General features: G+C 35.7%; 1 protein-coding gene and 1 long non-coding RNA gene across 4 annotated transcripts in view; one reads left to right on the top strand and one right to left on the bottom strand.

Annotated features, from left to right (window-relative positions):
- LOC141421665 (uncharacterized) overlaps positions 1-1,596 on the bottom strand; it is a 68,636-nt gene extending 67,040 nt beyond the window's left edge. Inside the window, exon 1 of the long non-coding RNA XR_012446332.1 lies at positions 1,467-1,596. This is a non-coding gene — a long non-coding RNA (uncharacterized lncRNA). The remainder of the gene's footprint in view (positions 1-1,466) is intronic.
- Positions 1-18,064, top strand: part of Nkain3 (sodium/potassium transporting ATPase interacting 3) — a 698,611-nt gene that overhangs the window by 49,171 nt on the left and 631,376 nt on the right. The window lies entirely within an intron of this gene.

Genomic DNA, 18,064 nt, shown 5'->3' with positions numbered 1-18,064 from the left:
GGCTTGCAGTTTTAGAAAAATGTGTAAGTTCCAAAAGAAGTAAGTAAAGTCTTTAATCATCATTTAGGCAAAGATCTTTCCACATTGAGTGCCTTCTGTGTGTAGTCACTGTATAAGGTATTTTGTTAATGTCATTATTCTAAAACCTTAAGTAATTCTATAAAGTAAGCATTTTATAGATTAGTAAACTAAGACACAGAGAAGTTAAGTAAGCAATCCCAGATCATATGGCTAGTGGTAGTGAAACTGAAATCTGATCTGATATTGGCCTCACTCCACAGACATTATCCTTCCAAAGACTGCACTGTTTTTTCTCTGCCAAGAGCTTAACCTGGCTGTCTAAGCTTTTATTTGCTCTTTGGGAGACTGAAGCATTCAAAAAGAGCTAACTTTTATTCAGACTTCATTCATTATTTCTGAAAAATATTTCTGTGCCATGTGGGGCTCTATGTGCCATGTCCCAGGCCACATGTTAAAAATTTCAAAATATAATTATCAGAGTCTTCATGTTCAAAAAGCTCACAGATGATAGGACGAGAAGTAGGAGAGTAGCTACAATTGATGGAAATAAATAGACATGGTGGAATGGAGCATAGGCAGTGAGCGGGAATCCTTCCTGGGTCAGTGGAAGGATTTGATCTATTCTTTGTGGTTCATCAATATTCCATGGCCCTCAAATTTTCCACTGCCTGAGAAACTCAAATATGTCAGAGTGAACAGCTAGACTCATGAGGCAAAAAGACAGGTGACTTAAGTGCCACAGTGATGTGTCTCAGCTTGCTGTAGCTAAAACTTGTAGAGCTTCACGGTATAGGCCTTTGACTTTGACTTTCCCAATGTCAGGATGAGCAAAGAAGCCAACATCTGTGTAGAAAGGATTCTTTTGGCATGCTGTGAAATATGCTATGTTGCTGCAGCTTGTTCCTATCTTCACTGGTTTGGGCACATACCCACCCTCAGCGCCAAGCTGGGAACTGCATGAATGCTGTCCTAATGAAGGGAACACACCCCCATCATCTGATAGCTTTCCCATGAGGTCTGAAGCCTCATGTAATTTATGACCTCTTAATAAGTTCCCAGGAAGGGGATAGAGGATGGTAAGAGCAGAGTCAGGATTTAGTCACTTCAATAGCCCTTTCCAGAACTGAGCTACACTTGAACTAGAACTAAAATCTGTTCAACTTTAGCAGGGGAAATGGGAACAAACTCAGATTTTTCAATTTCAGGTAGAATCTCTGTGTGTCTCTCTGTCTTTTTCCTTTGTTCTCTACCTCCCTGACTCTATCTCTGCATTTCTGTCACTGGCTCTCTTCTACAAACACACAGACACAAGCTCTGAGATTGATATTGGCCTTAATCAGACAAAAAGAATTTTTTTTAAACACTAATGCTTCCAATTTGAATCTGTCTCTTAGAGTAGCATATAAACGAGAGAAAAAAAAAAGCCAATGTGAATGTTACCTTACCTGCAACCGAAGGTAAAATCCAACTAGAGGTGTCAATAGGACCTTAATCCTTGGGTTTTGTCACACAAAGTCCTATTGAGTGCTGCCTTACCCATGTACCCCTGGAAGTGCTTGGTTTTCAGCAGTGCCACCACATTCTATTCTAAAATTAGCCTGAATGCACTCCTCAACCTGAGTGTTCTTACTTTTCCAATTTCCCTAAAGGGCTTCCAAATGAATAAAAGTACATTCATTTTCAACTGCCCCCTTCCATGCTCAGAATTCTCAAATGGAACTATTCACTGGAGCATGACTGGGCAGTGTTTTCTATTTCAGGTTCGCCAAATCGGTAAACCAGGGCAATCATGTGGGTTATCCATTCATGAGGAAGAAAGCAATTCTCTATACTTGCTCATTAATCTCTTCTACTTCTCTAAACCACATGAATTAGAGGCATCCTTTCTTCTTACCTCAGCTGGGTTCCCAATTTGTTTTCCAATCCTTTTCATCAAAGGCAAATGTACAGGTCAGTACTTCAAAGAGAAGGCACTGTTTCTAGGTGCTATTCAGAAAAATAATTAAAGTTTATTACATAAAAACTATTTGACCTTTATCTTCTCTTTAGAGATTTAATCAATAACAGGAAAAGTGTAAACACTAATTTTAAAATATCATTTTCACCATCATTATGCTTTGTTATATATAGTTACAGACTAGCCCAAGCTATTGACCATAGGAATGTCAAAATACACATTGGAGATTTTAGAGTGATTTTTTTACCTTTTGTCCTAAGGCCAGGCACATATTAGGTACTCAATGAATATTCACTGCACAAAGATGAAAATCCTGTCTCCTATATCGTTTCAGAGATCATAGAGCTTACAGATGATCTCCAGAGAAAATGTTACAGAGTTAATTTTCTTCTTAGTAAACAGACACATAAAAATGATGGTAGTGTTTAAACTGATCATAAAAAATACTATTTAGGAATCTTTGACAAAAGATTCAAATTTTATGTTTGTTTACCATCCCTTGGTGGGTCCTTTTCAGAGATTTAGGTTATTAACTCCTTCCACATTATGTCACTCAAAACCACCATGATATATTGATACATTTATATTGCAAATCACCTAAGCTGTATCCCCGAACTCTAACAGGTAGAATGAGGACATAATATGAAATGTTAGTTCCCTAACCTTGCAACTCTCAGGCTTACACATTCGTTCTTATTGCTGTTTTAATTGTTGGTAGCTATTTGAAAACAGACATAGCTACTAAATATGATAGAAATGCTTTAATGGTTGCAGATATCCAGTAGCAAATGGATTTTAAAGGGAAAAAGTAGCATTTAAATTAGAGAATACTGTGGTGTATACAGATATAATTTTGAGAACCAGCTATTGCAAAAACTGCAACAACCTTAAAAACTCATCTTGAAGCAAAATACAGTTATAGTTAGGACAAACGTGTTAATGAACTTCAATAAGTACCCACTGACTTTGTTTCTTTTTACTTTCAGAGGTCTTTTATTTTAAATGCCACATTTTGCCTTCTTTTCTGGAGACTATGGAAGAAATCCTTCTTTCCTTCTAAAATTCCTTTTAAATGCTCATCCAGGGTCCTGAAAATCTCCCTGCAGACGTAAGCTTGGTAGTATTTAAAAGGTGTTAGCCCTCCTTTTTGGTCATGGGCACTAATGTAGGCTTACAGATGGGAGAGAATGTGACGTTGTTCTCTAATTGCCTTCTCCATCTGGGTTATGAGTATTTATGGGTCCTTGGATGTATCATTATGTTTGAGGAGCCTAATTCATTCTTATTCATCACATTGGCAAATGAAGACATTGGATAATTCTGAGACCCAGGCTTTCTGCACCTCCTGTCCAATACCCTGCACCATCCCCTTGGACTCTAGTGGAACTGAACTGGACAATACTTATCATGAGATAAGAGAATATAGTGGGGGAATGGAGACCTCCTAATCTAGCACTTTCAATGTATTCAGCACCTTGAACTATTAATACCTTCTAGAAATTTTGGTCTCCCATCAAATACTTCGGTTAAACTTCCTTTTCATTTTGTTTTAGGTGTAAATCACTTCAATGTTAAAAGATTTCATTTGTACCTGCCATTACAAATTCAGTTCTCCCTGTATTTCTCAGTATTTGTTAAATGGCTTAACTGTTTTAATTACTGATGATTATTTTCTTATTTTCTGCAATACTTTGTAGAGTTCTTTTTTTTTTTTTGGTATTTCTGATTTATACTACTGAAGGAGGAACCACATTTTATAATCATTTACTAAGGCATTCTTGAAAGGAACATTTTACTGTATGTGGGTAACAATTAAGTACCCAATAAAACAGCTTAGAAAACTAAACTGTTAAGTTAAAATGCAATAGTAAGAGTAGAGCTATGGAAATTTGAATGAAATAGCTTCTCCCAGCTAGAGAAGTACCTAGCTAAATGTATTCATAAGATTTAAAAAAAGGTCATGTCAAGAAGTTCATGACAAGAGAAGGCTGTGTGTGTGTGTGTGTGTGTGTGTGTGTGTGTGTGTGTGTGTGTGTGTGCTTCCATGTAAGAAGGAAAGGAGCAGGTAGAGATATAAGTGAGCAATAGGACATTAAGGAAGAAGTCAGAATGTCCACTGATAATTTTAGTGGAATGATAGACTTAGGCAAAGATCCAGGCAGTAGAATCCCATGTTAAGGATGAATGACACTGAGCAGGTAGAGAACTCAGACCATTTAAGCTTACTTCATTACCCTTTGAAATAATGGAACAAACTTGCAGGTTCTGATCTCCAGGCTCACCAAGCAGTATTGATCTACATGTTTGACCCCCTGCAGGTGTATCTACAGGAAAGCAGTGTTCTGGGTATGGCCTCTGAAGTCCTGCAAAAGCTTTGTTTCTCAGTGTACATTTGAAGAGTCAACTAGCATTCCAATTCTGCACTTTGATTGTGAGCCTTGATCATTCAAATCCCTTCCTGTGAAAGGATTCACTGCTACAGCAGGCTCAAATGTCTGAACCTGTGTCCTATGAGACCTCCAGTAGCCAAACAGCTGGTTTATCACTCTCACGCCGCTTCGCATGCAATTCCATCTTAAATGCCATCATACCCAATTGTTTCCAAGCACATAGTCTTTTTCCCTTCTCCTCTCCTCTTTTCTTCTCCCCTCTCTACTACTCTCCCATTTCTTCCCTTTCTCTATCCTTATTTATTTTTCTTTTATTCTTCTCTTACATTTGCTTTTTGTGTGTGTGCACCACTGTATTCCAGACATATTACTGAGGTCTAGGGATTAAAACAAAACCTTATAATCTCTTTGTTTTGGTTGTTTTGAGACAGGGTCCATAACTCAGACTGGCTTTGAACTCAAGATCCTCCCATCTCAACCTCTCTAGTGTTGGGATTATATGCATGTACCACCATACTGGCAAAACTCCATCTTCTTTTTAGAAGAAAGAGATACAAGTCTGAGTGCCTGTTGTGGTGTTGCACACCTGTGGTCCTGGCATTCAGCAGGCCAAGGCTAGAGGATTGCAAGTGCAAGCCTGGGCTATTACATTTGGAGTTCAAGGCCAGCCTTTGCTACATAGGAGACTGTGTCTCAAACAAAAGCAAAACAAATTTACAGCAAAAGGTTAAATATAGTTTTCATTTGTGGCATAAAGTTTTAATTCCAAAGGATGTGTTATGGCTCTCTTGTGTGAAAGCAATATTTTAGGTTTTGTGGAAGATTAAAAAAATTGTAAGGTTTGGCCTCAAGTTGTTTATAGCCTATTAAATTTTCAGAAGATATAATAGGAGTAAATTCTAAGCAGAATGTGAGAAATCTTATGTGAATTATGCAAAATGTTTTTGCATATAAAAAGAAAGAATACTTTTAGCTAAGGTATTCTTTGATGAGGTGAGTGGTATTGGGGCATGCAATAGAGGAGCTTGCTAAGTTTAAATTGAATAATGTGTTAAATCAGGAGAGAGGGGCCAACGTGAGGTTGTGGAAAAAAAATTTTAAGACAAATAGAGATAGTCAGAGACCACTGAGATGCTAAGTGTTAGAAACATAGGACTCTATAGGGATAACAGGTCAGAAGAACATAGCATTAAGTTAGGAATTGTGGACTAGGATACAAAGCAGCCTTGGCTGGGTAGTGAGGTTGAAGCTAAAGTCAAAAGCTTTGTCTTCCAACAACTATGGGAGGTGCTTAGTAATGCTCTGAAAGATGTAAAGAAAATGATCTATTTTCAGTACTGTTTCTGAAGATGGCTGTGAATGGTCTAGTGCACTGTACTTCAAAGACTTATTCATCCAAAAGACAAAAGAATCCTCAGTCACCTGACTTCCCCTCCACACAAATCAAAGAACATTAAGGTAACTTTGGGTGGAACTTGGTATTTGTCAGGAGTAATATATACATTATTTGAAGTGGTACACAGAGCACATTTAAGCTGTTAATCCAGTTGAGTCTATCTGTGGTTATTAGTGATATCCTTAATCCATTTTAAGACTGGAACTTAATTCATATGGCAATGTGAAGACTGTGAAGGCTTTTTTTTTTTTAATGTACGGCCAAGTTTTGTTTTGTAAAGAATATTCTGCCAAGATCAAATCTGGGTGCAGGAGAACATTTATGGTCATACTGTAGCATTTCAGGAAGAGGTACAAGGTACTAGAGAGATTGCATTATGCATGAGAATGAGTTACAGAGAAGACAAAACCAACAGAACTTGGTAATAAAATTGACTTCAGATAGCAATAAACGTAATAATCCTTAGATTCAAATGGCTTGAGTCTAGGCAATAAGCCAATTTCTGCAAAAAAGTAAGCTCCCATTGGCAAAAGTAGAAAAATAAGCAAGTACATGAAAAATATTAAATTTGGAAAAAGAAATTTTAGATCTACTGAACAACATTAACACTTCATAATTGAAGGTTTACTGGTATATTGAGAGGAAGTACTCAACTACTTTCATAATAAAATGTGTATTATTTTGCCTCACCCTACTCTGAAAGTAAGTCATCTACTCAACTGTGTGTTGATATTTGGAAAGGCTAGTTATTTGCCCCGGGTTATCTTGAAAGTTAGTGTGATTCAGATTGGATAGAAAATTTTCTGTCTTTTCATCAAAAGCAGAAACAAAGAAAAAAAAGAAGGAATGAAGGAAGGAAGGAAGGAAGGAAGGAAGGGAAGAGAGGGAAGTAGAAAGGAAGGAATGACTGCTTAGTTTTAAATCTACCAATGAATACCCAACTATCATGAAACTACGCTTAAGCCATGCAACAAAAGATGTTCTGTGTCATGAAAATGGTATTCATTTCATTGGGAATTTGAATTAAAAATAGCATTTGGACATCTGTCATATGTTGAAATTGAAATGAATTTGTTTAGCCATGATTCACGAATTTGTAAGTGTAACACTAAAAAAATTTACATACACAAAATAAGATTTCTTTTGAATGCTAAATCAGATATGCTAGTTAGTAAGAAAGCATCCTGTGTTTGCTGAGAAGGAAAGCTTTCCTGCTGGAGTGTTATCCAATTTGATAACTTTGGTTCAAAGTTTCAGAGGATTCAGTCCATGGTCACTTGGTCCCATTGCTTTGAGCTAGTGGCACAGCAGAAGGTCATGGCAGGGAGCACATTGTAGATAGAGCAAAGCTGCTCACTTCATGGCAGCTTTGAAAAGCAAAGGTAGAGAGAGAGGAAGGGGCCAAAGCAAAATACACACTTCAAGGCCGTGCCCCATGACCCACTTCTTCCAAGTAGGTCTCACCTCCCAGTGTTTTCTCCATAGCCCATTAAGTTACGAATCCTTCAATGTATTAATCCATAGATGAGGTTGGAATCCTTGTGACGCAGTCATCGTCCAAAGGGCTCACCACAGAATATTGACATACTGGTGACAAAGTCTTCAACACATTAGCTTTTGGGGGATATTTCAGATCCAAACAGAAAAGTTAAGTAAAATATTCATAAGTACTTTATTCTGGGTAACATTGAATCGCATTAAACATCCCACTGACATCTTCTTTATCACCAAGTTAAACAGGACTAAGTGGGAAAAGGAAGAGGAGGCAAATCGTTTCTCCTCTATCTCTCAGCATTACTTTTGCATGTGGAATTATGCAATTTATAAGACATGCTGTGTATAAGAAAAATTCTCTGGGTTTTTAATTGCAAGGTTTGTGATCCCTAAGAAACTACTAAAAGAAAACTGTGTTTGAGTCTGAGTATTCAAAAACTTATTTCTTAATGAATTTCCATGTATGTTTCCATCTCCAGTTTTCAGGAGGGGAGAATGGTTGACATTGGCCACGAGAAGAGATGTGTGAAAATAAGTCTCAGGTGAATTGACACATGGAAAACTGTAATACAGAGTTTAAATTGGCATCTCTTATCCACCATTCCTTTATCATTGTTTCCAGCAAAGAAGAAAAACCCATTTACTTTTTTTCTGTCTCTATTATGAGCTAATGATAAATATGTGACTTGAATCCAAAATACTGTTGTCAAACACTGACTTATGTGAACTCTTTCACTCAAGCATTCCTTATTGCTGATCAAATAGACCATTGCAACTTTCCTTCAGGAAATCATTTCTGAAGATTGACTGACGTGAACTCACTACTCTAAGTCATTTAAGCAACAGAGTTACATCTTTGAAATACTAATACATCATTCTACTTTTTTTACAGTATTCTATTTAGAATTATATTCTTATATCTTTCCTTTTTTTCTGAAAAACTGGAAAAGAAAGATAGTGCAATTATGCAAGTGTTGATATACAAGTGTCTCATAAATTTCCCTGGTATGTAAGTCAGAATGTTTCTTTAGAAAAGCAAGTTCTCAGGGCATAAATATAAGCAATTTTGAGAAAGCTGCTATTAATTATTATGAGCTCAAGGGAAAATAGTACATATTATTTGTGTGAATAATGAGCACAAGGACTCAATGCATAAAAATTTTTGTTCTATTTTAGGGAATTTCTAAATATTTCACTTATATGTCCTAAAAAGTATAAAAGTTTGTTTTTTTCAGAAACTATGCTGTAACAACTCCCATACCTTTGTCAAGGGACAACTGCTTATATTGCACCAAATCCACATTCAGACTAAATATAATCCTGAATGTCCCATATTCTTTCATACACATTTATCCATTTATAAAATATTTATTTTGGACCTACTATGTACAAAACACTGAAGACATTGCTGTAAATAATTTAAACCCATCTGTGCCCAGAGAAGGGACACAATGTTTCCAGATAAAGAGAAGTGGAATAAAATATATACATGTATTTTTATCATTATTGCTTTGTTAACCATCTCTTAAATTAATTTTAAGAATCCTATAGTGGGTAACTCCATCTTCTGAATAATTATCTCTCTCTTAAACACCTACCCAGCCACTTGGAATAAGACCATATATTGAGAGATTTCAAATATTCTGCATTTAATACAATATTGAATTAAATTCATAACAGGATGAAAATTTGTAAACTACTAAATTATTAGGTACATTTTAGCTTTTTCAGTATTTAATACCACCCCAGAAAATGTTCCTACTATATTCAGCTGCTCTTCTGCTGACTTAATCCAGAGTCATAGCCTGGCTATGGCGATTGTAATTTGGGGCACCACCGTCCAAACCTCCATTCAGGTTCTGCTTTGTTCACTCAGATTGCACAGGGGACAAGTCTTTGCACTTGGTTTTGGAGCCCAAGGTATGTGAAGAAATCAGACTTCTTTCTTTCACTTTGGATTAGTGTTTCTCTGAAGAACAGGTTTAAATTTGTTGATAAGTAGTTGATCTTTCCTTGTGAAAGGGGCTGTCCTTTCAACTATCATTATCTCATTCCAACTACAGTGCTAACCAGTACCACATACTTCCTTCTGCTTGGCAGAAACTGAATCTAAGAATTAGTCCTGTTATTTGTATCAAGTTAGGATTTGGAATTATTTTTGATAGGCAGTCTTGAGTTGAAGAGATACCTCTATTAGCAAGATTGTGTTTGGTAAATAATGTATTTGCCAATATTCAAAGCACTTCATACTTTGCAGCACATATCTTTTACCATATGTTTTACACTGTATCTAAAGCTAGCCAACTCTTAGGTTGCAGAAATCTATAATCATGAACACCGAATGCAAAATTCTTTCGTGAAGAAAGATTTTGTGTTAGTTGGTTAAATCTTGAGAAGTCTAAATTGTGGAAGTTACAGGTGAGAGTATTCATTTGCCCACTTTGCTTATTTGCACTTGCTGTACTCAGTGAGTAGGACTTCTTTGGGGGGATAGAATAGCCTAGTACATGGTGTAAATAAATTGCACAAGAAGACTTGAAGACTTAATGGGTACAATAAAGACAGAGCTATCTCTTGTTTTTCTAACAGGAATAACAAATCCATTTTAGTGCATGTTTTCTAAGCAGCAGCCATTGCTTAACGGCATGTTGCAGCTACTTAGAAAAGAAACTACAAATGAAAGTATTATCTCAAATGGAATTCACAGAAAGCTCTTACACAATTCCCAGCATTGAATTGTAATGCAAAACCAGTGCCATGGATAGCATTATTGCATTTATTTTGGCTACTCATTCTGTTGCTTATAATTTCGACCCAGTACCCAGGTATTAAATGTCTTCACCCCAATTTCCAGGGTAGCCACAGGTATTCTTTAGGATTTTCTGCAAATTCTGTTGGGGTAAGTCAATTGTCCATAATACCCCGCTGAAGTTGAGTTCAAAAGTTAACTTTTTAAAGCTGTTTATCATCAGACAATTGCAATGAGAAGCCAACTCTGTTTCCAGTATATAAGATATAAATGTGTCTGAGAGTAGTGGCATGCTTAGGTAGGGAAAGGGTATAAATCAGGAGTATGGCTATCTAGGACAGCATGGTAAAGACTTAAATCTTTCAGTCCTGGGGGCTGGTATTCAGTTAGAAAAAGATGAATTTTCTCACCCCAAATGCAAGTAACTGTTGGGAATTGATTGGCAGTTTTAAAAGCTAATTGATATATTTTTATCAAGCATCATTCTGGTATAAGTTCTCAAATTTTGTTTTTGGAGATTGAGTAAAAGTTTATCAGCATTTTTTCTCAAAAGACCATAGCAGAAATGTGCCTGCACCAACCAAGTATTTTCATTCAAGGCCATATTAGAATGTGAAAGCATTTTATTTTTATTTTTGAAATTTTTTTGTTTTCATATTATTCTTGTACTTTGACATTTACAAAAATGCTTACAATATATCTTAGTTAAATTCACCCTTTCCCTCGTTCTCCTTTATCTCCTCTCCCTCCATTCTTAGAATAGTTTTAACAGGTCTTATTTTTCCATTTTCATATATCAGTACCTAATATTTTCACTATATTTATCCTCCTATACCTTTTCCTTATATCCTACCTATTCCCATTGGTACCAACCCCCACCCAAGAAAGAACCTGTTTTATCTTCCTGTCCTCTGTTTTTGAGAAAAAAGACATTTTTGTTTGTTTCAAACATCTGTACAGAGAGTTTCATCATGACATTTTCATATATATATATTCATATACATATATATGTGAAAATTGACCAAAGTACAGTATATTTGCAGCTGAAATACATCAAGAAACCCCTTTGAACTCTGAGTTTGGAATTAAAAATGAAAGACAAGACTGTAAAATAGGTCGTGTTGGGAGTGGAGGTTACTTGTAGGAGGGGAGAGAACAGATGAATGAAATGAAGGATGGCGACTATGGTACATGTGCTTTGTAAACATATATGATAAATGTATTGTTTTAGGTGGAATGGGGAGGAGGACCGGGGAAGAGGTGATAGGGGCAAACCTAACAAATTTTCAGTGTAAGACTGCTCAGAAATGTCACAGTGATTCCCTATTGTACAATTAATGTATGCTAATACAAATGGAAAAGGGCATATAGAGATGATTAATAAGCACATGAAATATGATCCATGTCATTATGACATTAGGGAAAATCAAAACACAAAGCAACATCCAGTGCTGGTGCAGATAGGGAGTAGCTGTATCGCTCATCCACTGCTGGTGCAAGTGCAAAATGGTAGAGTCACTTTGGAAGTTTTTCATAAAACTGTGACCTGGTAATTACATTCCTTCAGATCTACCCAAAGGAAGTGAAAACTTATATCTACATATAAGTCCACACGCAATTATTTCTAGCAGCTTTATTCATCATTACCAAAAACTTAGAAGTAACTCATATGTCTTTCAATAAATGAACAGATAAACAAAATCTGGTACACAAAGACATGAGAAAACTTGAATATAAGAGATAAACAATAGAAAAATATAAGTGCCCAGCTCCTTGAAGTCACCCTAAATATAAAGCCTTTTTTTTTTTTTTTTTTTTTGGCCTGGAGAAGCAGAAAGAAAGCACTAAATTCCAGGAAAGTCCACAGAGCATCAAGGTACATGTAAACCATTTTGACTGCTCAGTAGTATAGCAATGGGATCTCTCAAGATTAACAATTTGATAAGTCTCAGTATTCCACCCTTGAGAATGAAATGTAGCTTTCTATTTTGCTGATAGTACAAAATAACAAATTGGTTATCCTCTCTCTTGGCTGCAAGCATGGAAATCTTGGACATTTATGTCCTTTCTGATCTTAAAAAAATGCAATGTAAAAAGAAAAGTAATCCTGCAATGCTTCTTCTTACCAAGGCCCCTGCCACCAATTATTAAAGTCTGGATAGTATAATGGGTGTCTCTACTTTCCCTTGAAATGGAGTTGGTTTAAAGAAACTAAATGTATGTACTTTTTAATCTTGAAAAAGATTGCTGATCAGTTATTCATTCTGTAATGAACATTTGGTTTGATTCAATCTCTTGGCTATTGTGAATAAGACTCCCAAGAACATGAATATGCAAATATCTGTTTGAGTCTTTGCTTTTAATTCCTGAAGTGGAATTGCTGGCTCACATGGTAATTCTATATTTAGTCTTAAAGAACTGAGATATTGTTTCCCTTTGTGGCTATACCTTTTGCATATCCAAGGGTTCTAATTTGTCCACAAATTACCAACACTTACTATTTTCAAAATTTTTTTTATGGTAACCATCCTAGTGAGTATGAAGTGGTTTCTCATTGTGATTTTGATTTTGATTTTTCTAGTGATTACTGATGTTGTGAGGCTTTTCATGTGTTTATTAGCCAACTGTGTATCTTCTGTGGGGAAATGTCTCATCAAGTCCTTTGCAAATTTTTTATTATAAATTTTTTATTAGGATATATTCATTATGGGGAGGAAGATTTGCAGTGACAATTGTGATCAGTCTTGCATTGCACATTATCTGCCCCCATGTTTTCTCCCCCTCAACATGCTCCCTACCCCACTTAAAGCAATTGCAAGAGATTTTTTAGTTCTGTTTCATATAGGTATGTGAAGTCCATCAACCATATACCATCACCTTAATCTCCTTCCTTCACCTTTCCCCCTTCCAACTAACATCCTTCTCCCCTGCACACACTGTGCTTATTTTATAGTCCTGGTTTTCATTATTAATATTTGAGTTGATGTTCAAAGGGGTGTTTCAAGGTATGCCCACTGTGGGTGTGCTTTACTTTGGTCTGTTCAATCCCTTCAAGTACTTGCCCTTACCCCTTTACCTCTCACCCTGCATTTTTCAACAGCTTTCAATACATAACCTTATATCCTCTACCTTCACATCTTATAGAATGCAATATTACTGATGCTCTATCATTCTCTTTTCCTTTCTCCCGTTTTCTGAGTTCCATAGAGTAGTTCTACTGTTACAAACATGTTCCACCTCTGAGTTTGTATATGATCATACTTGTTTTTGTGTATATGTTTATCTTTGGATCTATCTTCCAAGTATGAGAGAAAACATGCATCTTTTGTGTTTCTGATCCTGTCTAACTTCATTTAACATTATGTAATCCAACTTCATCCATTTACTATCAAACCCCATGTCGTTATTCCTTGTGACTGAGTATTTCATTGTGTATATTATGTTCCATTTTGTATATATACCACAATTTCATGATCCATTCATCAGTTGTAGGGCATCTGGGTTGTTTCCAGAGCTTGGTTATTGTGAATAGTGCTGTGATGAACATCAGTGTGCAGGTGACTCTACTATATCCTGTTTTACATTCTTTTGGGTAGATGCCCAGGGGTGGTATCACTGGATTATATGGCAGTTCTATCACTAGTTTTTTAGGAACCTCCATACTGCTTTCCATAGTGGCTGTACTAATTTGCATTCCCACTAGCAGTGTATAAAGGTTCCTGTTTCGCCACATCTTCACCAGCATTTGCAGTTGTTATTACCCTTGATTATGGCCATTCTAACTGTGGTGAGATGAAATCTAATTATTGTTTTGATTTGCATCTCTTTTCTGACCAGGGAAGTTGGACACTTCTTTACATATTTATTGTCCATTTGTACCTTTTATTTTGAGAATTCTCTGTTTAATTCATGTGACCTAAAACTTTGAAACAATTCCAAAAAGTTGTTTCTTCACTGGGGTGTTGATTCTTTGGGGCCTGAGATTTTTGAGTTCCCTATAGATTCTGGATATAAGTCCCTTATCGGATGAGTAGCTGGCAAAGATTTTCTCCCATTCTATAGGCTGTCTCTTGAGTCTGATAACTGTTTCCTTTACTGTGCAGAAGTTCTTGAGTTTGATGCATTCCCATTTGTTCATTCTTTCTCTTAGATGCTGTCTTTTGAGTTCTGTTTAGGAAGTTGCTCCCTTTATCTATCTGTTCCAGTGTATTTCCTACTGCTTTTTGGAGTTGTTTCAAAGTTTTATGTCATATACTAAGGTCTTCGATCCACTTTGAGTTGATTTTGGCATGGGGTGAAAGGGATCTAGTTTCAGTCTTCTCCATGTGGATATCCAGTTTTCCCAGCAGCATTCATTGAAGAGGCTGTCTTTTCTCCATCATGTGTTTTGGGTTCCTTTGTTTAAGATCAGTTGCCATAGATGCATGGGTTTATGTCTGGATCTTCTATTCTGATCCCTTGGTCTTCATCTGTGTTTTTGTGACAATTTCATGCTATTTTTATTGTTATGGCTCTTTAGCATAGTTTGGAATTGGGTATTGTGATGCCTCTAGCATTAGACTTTTTGCTCGGAATTGCTTTGGCTATTGAGGTCTTTTGTGTTTCCATATGTATCTTATGATTATTTTTTCCATTTCTGTGCAGAATGTCATTCGAATTTTAATAGGGATTGCATTGAACATGAAGATTACTTATGCCCATATGGCCATTTTTACAGTGTTGATTTTAGTAATTCACAAGCATAGAAGGTCTTTACATCTTCTGATGTCTTCTTTGATTTCTCTCTTCAGTGGTTTATAGTTTTCATTAAAAAAGTCTTTAGTTTCTTTTGTTAAATTTATTCTGAGGTATTTTATTGTTTTTGAGGGTATTGTAAATGGGATTGTTTTTCTGATTTCTGTCTGTACATTGTTGATATATATAAAAACTACTGATTTCTGTAGGCTAATCTTGCATCCTGCTACTTTGCCAAAAGAGTTTATGATTTCTAGTAGGTTTTTAAAAGAGTTTTTATTCCTAGTTTCTTCAGAGCTTTTATCATGAAAGGGTGTTGGATTTTGTCAAAGGCTTTTTCTGCATCTATTTTGAGGATCATGTAATTTTTGTCCTTGCTTCTGTTTATATGCTGTATTATGTTTATGAATTTACATATGTTGAACCATCCTTGCATCCCTGGAATGAAACTGACTTGGGCATGTTATGTGATCTTTTGACATGTTGTTGAATTCTTTTTGCCAGTATTTTGTTGAGACTCTTTGCATGTATATTCATTAAAGATATTGTTCTGTAATTCTCTTTTCTTGTTACATCTTTATTAGGTTTTTGAACCAGTGTAATGCTGAGTTCAGAGAATAAGTTTGGTAGTGTTCCTTCTCTTTCTATTTCCTCAAAAATTTTAAGTAGTATTGGTGCTATTTCTTCTTTAAAGGTTTGGTAAAATTCTGCCATGATTCCATCAGATCCTGGGCTCTTCTTTGTAAGGAGATGCTTTACTACTACTTCAATTTTATTACATGTAATAGGACTATTCAGGTGTTTAATATCTTCTTGGGTCAATTTTGTTTAGTTATATGCATATAGGAATTTATCCATTTAAGCTAGATTTTCCAGTTTATTTGAATATAAGTTTTCAAAGTCCTCTCTAACAATTCTCTGAATTGCATTGGTATTTGTGGTAGGTCCCCTTTTTCATCTCTAATTTTATTAATTTGGATCTTTTTCCCTACTCCTTTTTGTCATGTTGGCTAAGGGTTTGTTGTCTTGTTTGTCTTTTCAAAGAACCAACTTTTTGTTTCATTGATTCTTTGTATAATTTGTTTGGTTTCGATTTCATTGATCTCAGCTCTAATCTTTATTATTTCTCTCTGTCTGCTGTTTTGGTTTTGGTTTGTTTTTGTTTTTCTAGGAGGTTAAGGGAATCATTAGATTGTTTATCTGAGATGTCTCTGGTTTTTTTTAATATAGGCATTTTTAGTTATAAACTTTTAACATGGTCTTTGCTGTGTCTCACAGATTCTAGTAGGTTATATTTTCATTTTCATTGGATTTTAGGAACTTTTTGATATCTTTCCTTATTACTTTGGTCACCCATTGTATTCTTAGTAGTGTGTTTTTCAGTCTTCATATGTTTGAATATTTTCTGGGGATTTTTTTGTTGTTGAGGTCTAGTTTTATTCCATTGTCATCTAATATGATACAGGGGTTATTTTGATTTTCTTAAATTTTTTGAGACTTGCTTTGTGTCCTAAAATATGATCTATGTTAGAGAAAGTTCTATGAGCTACAGAAAAGAATGTGCCTTGCCTGGTTGTTGGGTGAAATACTCTGTAGATATCAACCATGTCTATTTAGTCTAATGTGTGGAGTATCTCTGAAGTTTCTTGATTTTTATCTGGATGACCTAACTATTGGTGACAGTGGGGTATTCCCAGGTCTTCCACTATCACTGTGTTAGTGTCTATCTGTGCTCTTAGGACCATTAGAGTTTTTTAATGGAAATGGGTTTCTCTGTGTTCAGTGCATATATGTTAAGGGTTGATATTTCCTGTTGATCAATTATTCCTTTCATTAATATGATATGACCTTCATTGTCTCTTCTGATAAATTTTAATCCACTTTGTCAGATATGAGTATAGTTACTCCTGATTGTTTGTGGGATCCATTTGCCTGGAAAACTTTTTTCCATCTTTTGACACTAAGCCAGTGTTTATTTTTTTCAGTTAGATGAGTCTCTTGCAAACAACATGTGGTTAGGTCTTGTTTTTTAATCCAATTTGTTATCCTGTGTGTCTTGATTGGAGCACTGAGGCCATTTACATTTAGTGTTAATATTGAGAGGTATCTGTTGTTTCCAGTAATTTTTCTTTGCCTGTTGTTTAGTTTTACCCATTCCTTATTTATTGGCATGCTTGCTCAAAAGGATTTATTCTTTCTTGAATCTACCTGTCTCACTCTGGTTTCTTCTTCTATATGTAAAAATCCTTTAAGTATCTTCTGTAGTGCTGGCTTGGTGGTAGCAATTCCTTTAGTTTTTACTTGTCATGGAAGGTTTTAGTTTCTCCTTCAATTAGGAAGGATAATTTTGCAGAGTAGACTAGTGTAGGTTGACAGCTGCTTTCCTTCAGGGCCCGAATTATGTCTTTTCATGACCTTGCATTTAGAGTTTGAGTTGAGAAATCTGTTGCTATTCTAATGGGTTTGCCTTTATATGTGACTTGTCTTTTCTTTTTTGCAGCTTTCAGAATTCTTTCTTTGTTCTGTGTGTTCTGAGTGTTTTGATTATGATGTGCCTGGATTTGTTTCTCTTTTGTTCCTGATGATTTGGTGTTCTGTAAGCTTGTTGCACATGGATGACTCTTTCTCGAGGTTAGGGAAGTTCTCTATTATTCTATTGAATATGTTGTCAGTGCCTTTAGTTTGTATCTCTTCTCCTTCTTCTATACCCATGATTCATAGGTTTGGTCTTTTCATGGTGTCCCAGATATCTTGCATGTTCCATTCATATATTCTTAGCATGGTCTTTTACTGTTTGGTCTAATTCCTCTACTTTGTCTTCTGTTCCTGATACTCTATTTTCAACTTGCTCCACTCTGTTTGCCAAGCTTTCAAAGTGATATTTATTTGGGATATTGAGTTGTTTAATTTGGATTGATTGTTTTTTGGAGTTTTCATATCTTTATTGATTTTCTCTTTCATATCCTGGATAGTAATCTTAATTTCATTCATCTGCTTGTTTATATTTTCTTTGAGCTCATTTAATTGTTTATTCACATCTTTTTTGAGGTCAAATGTTAATTTTTATGTTTCTTATTTGAGGTCTTTAATCGTTTTTACTATTGTTTTTTGGAATTCATTATTTGATTGCTCTTCCTCTATGCACATGTTTGGATCCTCAGCTGTGGAACTGGCTTATGATGGAGAGCAGTTGTCTTGCTCTTTCATTCTGCATGGAGATTTATACTTCTAGATTTTTGGTTAGGGTTTTAATCTCTTGTGTCCCTGTAGTTGGTGTTTTGAGGTTTTTTTCTCCTGGAGCTCCACCAGTGTGAGAGGGGTAT

This window comes from Castor canadensis, chromosome 3, assembly GCF_047511655.1.
Source record: "Castor canadensis chromosome 3, mCasCan1.hap1v2, whole genome shotgun sequence".
NCBI lineage: Eukaryota > Metazoa > Chordata > Mammalia > Rodentia > Castoridae > Castor > Castor canadensis.
This window is presented reverse-complemented; position numbering and strand designations above follow the sequence as displayed.